The 6,794-nt window shown below is 44.4% G+C and overlaps 1 pseudogene; it reads right to left on the bottom strand.

Annotated features, from left to right (window-relative positions):
• Window positions 1-5,464, bottom strand: part of LOC102480133 (39S ribosomal protein L35, mitochondrial pseudogene) — a 6,558-nt pseudogene extending 1,094 nt beyond the window's left edge.
• Between the last annotated feature and the right edge of the window lie 1,330 nt (window positions 5,465-6,794).

Here is a 6,794-nt window from a genome sequence, read left to right as displayed (position 1 = left end):
TTCCCTACAGGTGGCATCAGATTTTATAAAGTTTGATTGGAAAATGAATTCCTTTGTCCTGGATTAATACAATTTGCTTGTCAAAATTTTTTTCTTTTTCTGGAGAGGTTTTTGCTATAGGGCGCGTGCGCTCGCCAGACAGACAGAGAGAGATAGAAAACGAGAAATCACCCCCCCGAGAGGATGGCCACGCCACAATCCCTTCTCCTCCATTCTCCTCTCGAGATCTTGGGCACGCACACACATGTGCACAGTGTGAGTTTAAGCCACCAGGTCCGGGACTCGAACCGCAGTTGACTACGTGGGAGTCCAGCAACATAGCCATTAGGCTAACTGCTGGTCCCTGCTTGTCAAATATTTCAAACAGGGCTGGCTCCGTGACAAGAAATCATTTGAGAGAAGCTGGATCCCACATGGTGACTGCATTTCAAATCCCTGGTCCCATCACCCTGAAATGCAGCAGGCATGTGCGTGAGCACCCAGGGTCCAACAAGCTGGAGGACCACAGGAAGGAGCCCAGACCCGTGGGGTGCTTCTCTCTCCCCCTTTGTCCCTCACATGTGCCCACATTCTTTTTTTTCCTTTTCTTCCTTTTTCTTTTTCTTTTCTTTTCTCTCTCTCTCTTTCTTCTTTCTTTCTTTCTTTCTTTCTTTCTTTTTCTTTCTCTCCTTCTCTCTTCCTTCCTTTCTTTCTTCCTTTCTTTCTTTCCCTTCTCTCTTTCTTTCTTTCTTTCTTCTTTCTTTTTCTTTCTTTCTTTCTTTCTTTCTTTCTTTCTTTCTTTCTTTCTTCTTTCTTTCTTTCTTTGTCATAGGGCACATGCACTAGCCAGGCTGGGAAAAGGAAATCTGAGGGCAGAGAAATCACCCCCCATAATCACGGCTCCATCCCTTCTGCCTCCTTCTCCTCCTGGGATATTGGGCACCCACACACACAAGCTCAGTGTGATTCTCAAGCCACCAGGTCTGGGACTGGAACCATGTTTGGCCATGTGGGAGTCCAGCACCGTAACCGCCACACCACCTACTGGCCCTAAGGTAGGAGTGACTGGCTCCCACAGTGATGCAGCATCCCCCACACGATGCTGGAGCCATTACCCTGGTGACGCACCTTCCTGTCTCCCTGGCTGGCTGTGGAGGCTGGGGTAGGATTGTAGCATGAGACTCGGCTGAGGGTGTCTTTTTCTCTCTTTCTGTCTCTCTCATTAGATATGCAAACTTTAAAGAAACCAAAACTCACACACACAGGCGTGATGGAGAAGGAAATGATAGTTTTTTGAGGAACTACTAACACGCCCTGGTCCTTCACATAGATATTTTACCACTTTCAGTCCTTCTGAACACTCTGGGAGGTAGGCGTGGCAATGACCCCATTTCACAAATGAATGCATTTGGGGTCATAAAAGGAAAAGAAGCCACAGTCAGCCAGCTGGTAAGAGGCAGGGCTGGAATTTGAACTCAGCGGGCAGTGAAGCGGTCTGGCCCTCCAGTCCCAGCCCACCGTCTCCCAGGCTGGAAGAAAAGAGCTGACTTTTGGCCTTTGGAGCCGGCACCTGGCTGGCTAGGGTAAGGAGAGAGCACAAGAGTGTTGCTTTGTGTTATAATGTGATTGAAATGTTTTTGCATAATACACTTTGTTAAAAACAGTAATTAAGTAAAAAATCAAAACAAGGAAGTGACCTGCCCAACCTCACTGGGCAAGTTTATGACCTATAGTAAGACAAAATCACACAGGTCTCCTGACTTCATCCGGCACCTCTGATCCCAGACACCCCGCCACGGCCGCTAGCCTGGTCACTGACCTGCTTCTGCCTCCCCTTCCCAACTACTCACCAGATGCCAAAGAACCCTCCAGTCTCTAACTCTGGTTTCTTTCTTTTTTTTTTTTTTTTTGGAGAGGGTTTTGCTATAGGGTGCATGTGCTCACCAGAAAGACAGAGACAGAGAGACAGAGAGAAGGAACTCCCTCCTCAGAGGGGATGGCCACACTGCAATCCCTTCTCCTCCATTGTCCTCTCAGGATCTTGGGCACACATGCACACACACCCGGTGTGAGTTTAAGCCACTGGGTCCAGGACTCGAACCAAGATCGACTACACGGAAGTTCAGCGACATAACCATTACGCTAACCGCTGGTCCCATATGAGTTCTTTTAAAACAATGTGACATTGAAACCACCATTCTCCCAGGGAATATTCTGCAACATAAAACAAAAATCAAGTCTACATCAGCCCCCTCCAATAACCAAACTGATACACCAGTAATCTGTCTTTCCCAGAGCCAAAAGAGACTTGTAGAAGTCCAAGGAAAGGAAGATTCCAGGAAACATGATTTGGTACATGAAAGGAAAACAAGTTCATCAAACTTAGCTAAAAGAGAAAGTGAAGACCTTAACTCTGAAATGTGGATGAGGAATCTGAACATATACCGTTGGATCATTCCTTCATTCATCAAATGATGTGAACTCTCGGCTAGGAAGGAGGAAGTCCGGCCCCCTACTCGTATCCTGGGGAACTCGGCATCCCCTTCTGCAGCTGCTTACGGATTATGCATCACACGTGCTACTCAGCAGTGTTCAGGAAGTGAGACTGCATACGCTGTCTTTGACTTCAGAAAATCACTTACTTTTAAATGAAATGGTCAAGTACTTTCCCATAATCCTTTTTAGTAGGTACTCTTTGTTTTTAACATTATATAAGGTAATATTTATGAATAAGGTATATTTTACCTTATTAAAATAAAACCTTCCTTGAAAGTATGAAAAGTAGATTATGCAGAAGACTGAATCTTAGATGTAGATGATAAAACCTCTGACGTTGAAAAAAATCATTAAAAGACTGAGAAAATAACCAAAAAAAATGAGAATAATTTATGAGAAATACTAGATACCATTAAACACCCAAATGCAGGATAATCGGTATCCCAGAAAGTGAAGAAACTAATAAGAAAATTAATAATTTATTTCATGAGATCTTGGAAGAAAATTTTCCAAACCTAGAGAGGCTTTCAAATATCCAGACCCAAGAAATACAAAGGGCCCCAAATAGAATCAACCCAAGAAGACCCTCTCCAAGGCACATCATAGCCAGATTGACCAAAACCACAGACAAAGACAAGATACTAAAATTGGCAAAAGAGAAATATCAAGTTACATACAAAGGATATCCCATAAGGCTAACACAAGACCTCTCATCAGAAACAATGCAAGCAAGGAAAGAATGGGAAAATGTATTCAAAGTGTTAAGTGAAAAACAATTTCAACCAAGAGTACTATACCTGGCACGATTATCCTTCATATGGGAAGAAAAGATAAAAGCATTCTTAGATAGAGAAAACCTGAAAGAATTTACTAACACCAGACCAGCTCTACAAGAAGTTCTGAAGGGAGTACTATACCAGGAAAACTGAAGTCAGACACACAGACATGAGAGAACAAAAACAACCAAGAAAACGGCCAACTTAAAGGTAGGGACAAGTCCGGAAAGATCAATAACAACGTTGAATGTTAACTTCCAGAATTTAAACGGAAAGATTGCACCACAGTAACTCTGCAAATTCAACAGAAGAGAGGCTAATTACATGAGACTGTACAGAAGAAACAGAATTTTATGACTTTTGACTAAAACATTACTGATTTTCTCCTATGCTTTGTTTTTCAGATTTAAGGATTTTTGTCTTCTTTTGTGCTGTTGATAGGTTCGCCAATTTGCTAAAGTTTTTTTTGGAAATTGAAACATAAACTTTTCTCACTTCCTGACCCCTCTGGAATTGGACAATATTTGTGGGTATTCTTATTTTGTGGCAGAATGGCTATTTGCATAGCTCAATAATAATCTGTTGCCTTGTACCAGAAATTTGAAATACTGGTTATTGCTAGGGCTTTGACTGGAATGTCATTTCTGAAGATAATCCCAGAAAACTAAGGAACTAAGGTAGATCTCAAGAAAGCCAACAGAAGCTCTTAGAAAGATTGTCTGGTACCCTAAATAATTCTGCCTGGCAGATAATAAAAAATCTCAGGACCAGCAGCTGGCATAATGGCTGTGTTGCTGGACTCCCATGTAGTCAACTGTGGTTCGAGTCCCAGATCCACTGACTTAAGTTCATGCCAGGCTCGTGTGCGTGCATGTCCAAGATCCCAAGAGGAGAATGGAGGAGAAGGGATTGTGGCGTGGCCATACCCCGGGGAGTGATTTCTCGCTTTCTGTCTCTCTGTCTCTCTCTGTCTGTCTGGTGAGCGCACCCGCCTTATAGCAAAAAAACCTCTCAAAAAAATTTAAAAAAATTCAATAACCACAATCTTTCTAATGTTATACATTTAAAAAATTAATTCATTAAAATAAAATACATTTTTAAAAAAGAAAAAAAGAAAAGGTGTTGGATCCCACACGGCTGATTCTGCAGTTTGAGTCCTAGACCCAAGGACAAGGAGCTTGAAAAACAAGTAGACATGTGTGTGTGTGTGTTTGTGTGTGTGTGTGTGTGTATGCATGCCAAAAATCCTGAGAGAAGAATGGAGAAAGGATTGTGGCATGGTCATCCCTCCTGGGGAGTGATTTCTCACTTTCTTTCCCTCTCTCTGTGTCTCTCTATCTCTCTCCAGTGAGTACATGTACCCTATGGTAAAAATCTAAAAAAAGAGTGACCTGGGTCTAGAACCAGGACCTGGGTCTAGAACCAGCTATATCACCCCCACACACACACACACATACCCGGCCAAATTTGGGAACGTTTTATGCAGTATGTTTTAAAACTTTCATAAACTTAATGTTGGTATTGTATGTTTACATATCTGATGGAAGGTACAATTTACATAAAGTTTCATATTTACTCATTTTTGCAAAGACATGCACACAAAGATACATAATAACTGTGAAACTGTGAAACTGCAGACTTATACTTTTCAGGTTTGTTTGATCGCGGTACTTCTGGTAAGGGTCATCAGCATACCAGTTTCGCCTCTTCCAGAAAGATGTTATCATTTAACTAAGAGCTTGCTCTGGGTTTTATTGCAGAACACAAATTCCCTCAAGCGTTTTTTTCTTGTGTTTTCCTTTTTCCATATTTTTTTCTTATAACCGGCCTTTCTCCCTAGCCAAAGGCCAGAATGAAGCCGAAGAAACCTGTAGATGACAGACAGCCTTCACAGTCTTCCTCTTGCCTTTCCGTGAACTGCCGTGTGTTACGGTTCTGACTGGGGGCAACTTCAGGACACCTGGAAACAAGGGTGCCACTCTGCTAAGGATCATTGCAGTACGGCCACATGTCAGGTCTCGAACAGCTGCGAGACATCTAGGAGCAGAGGGAACAACCGGTGTCTGAATCTGACTGAAATGTCCGGTGGACAGTGCAGAAGACAGACAGGCATTCTCGGCACAATTTCGATAGGCTGAAGAAGCCAAAATATTCAGGGGCCGTAAGATTCCTGAAGCTGCTCGCAGGGCGCCAGCAAACGCGGAGGCCGCCATCTTGCCACCCTTGCTACCGCACCAGCTATATCATTGGCAGGGTCCAGTGCAAATGAAAACGCAGGATCCCATGTTGAAAAACATTATAAGGGCCAGGTGATAATGCAGTGGTAACACAATTGGATAGTCATGAATAGGTCCTGAGTTTAAACTCCGGAGCCTCCTGAGCAGGCCGGGTATGCATGTGGGTGCCTGTGATTGGGGCCGGCTACTACTGGGGGGTAGATCATGGCATGTGGACCCTGTTGGGGTGACTGTCTCTCTGTCTCTCTTTCTCATAGAAGAAATAAATAAATAAACTCTAAAAGAATTATTAAAACTTTCATGATGGGCCAGCCTGTGGCCTGGTGGTTCAGGGAGCGGGATCCCACATATCCGACCCTGAACCCGGCAGATGGAGAAACAAGGTGAGTATGCATGAGTACCTGCCCTAAATCCCAAAAGGATGGAGAAAATGGAGAGTGTGGTGTGATTGCACCCCATTGGAAAGTGCTTTCTCCCTCTCTCTCCCTTTCTCTCTCTGGCAAGTACACATACCCTCTAGCTGATTAATTTTTTTAAAGAAATCATGACGGTGGCAGCGGAGCATTAAACCACAGCAGAGCAGTAAACGAAGCTCTGGCCCCTCCTAAGCTCAGGCTGGGTCCCAGGCCCGTGACCCTGCACTTTACACCAAACACACCCTGCAGCCAGAAGACCTGGGCCTGAGCCTCTCTGAGCCTCAGTTTCCTTTTGTGACGTGTGGGAGCATTGGGCACCAATCTTCCTTCCAGGCTCGCTTTTGGAGAAACAGTTTAAAGCTCCCAGCCCTAAGGTCTCTGCAGATTCCCTCCCCTTTGACATACCCTACCCTAGCCTGGTTTTCTGCTCTGTCCCTCTCCCCTGCCCAGTGTTTCAGAAGTCCAGAAAGGACTCCCTGACTCTCTCTGGGCTCATGTGTACAGAGCGGGTGGAGTCTCCTCCTGACTATCTAGGTCTTCAAGGGTGTGACTCATCCCACCCCTCATGCCTCCTTGGGACAGAGCACCTGGAAGGCCCCCTCAGGGTCCAGCAAGCACGCAGTCAGGTGCCTGCTGATGAGGGCGGGCACCTCAGGAACTGGGGCAACAACTGCTCACTGTAAGGTGACTCAGGCAGGAAGTGGAAAGAAGAGGGGGGAGGGAGGGTGGCTGTGTTTGAGCCTCCCTCCAACCTTAGACTTCCAGAGTTGCCAGATTTAGCAAATAAAAATATAAGATGCTTAGATAAATTTGAAATTCGGAAACACAGGCAATAATTTTTAAGTACAAGTATGTCTAAAACATTGCATGGGATATACTTACAAAAAACC

The sequence above is a fragment of the Tupaia chinensis genome, unplaced genomic scaffold (assembly GCF_000334495.1).
Source record: "Tupaia chinensis unplaced genomic scaffold, TupChi_1.0 Scaffold144741_1, whole genome shotgun sequence".
NCBI lineage: Eukaryota > Metazoa > Chordata > Mammalia > Scandentia > Tupaiidae > Tupaia > Tupaia belangeri.
The sequence above is the reverse complement of the archived record's forward strand: the minus strand, read 5'-3'. Positions and strand labels throughout refer to the sequence as shown.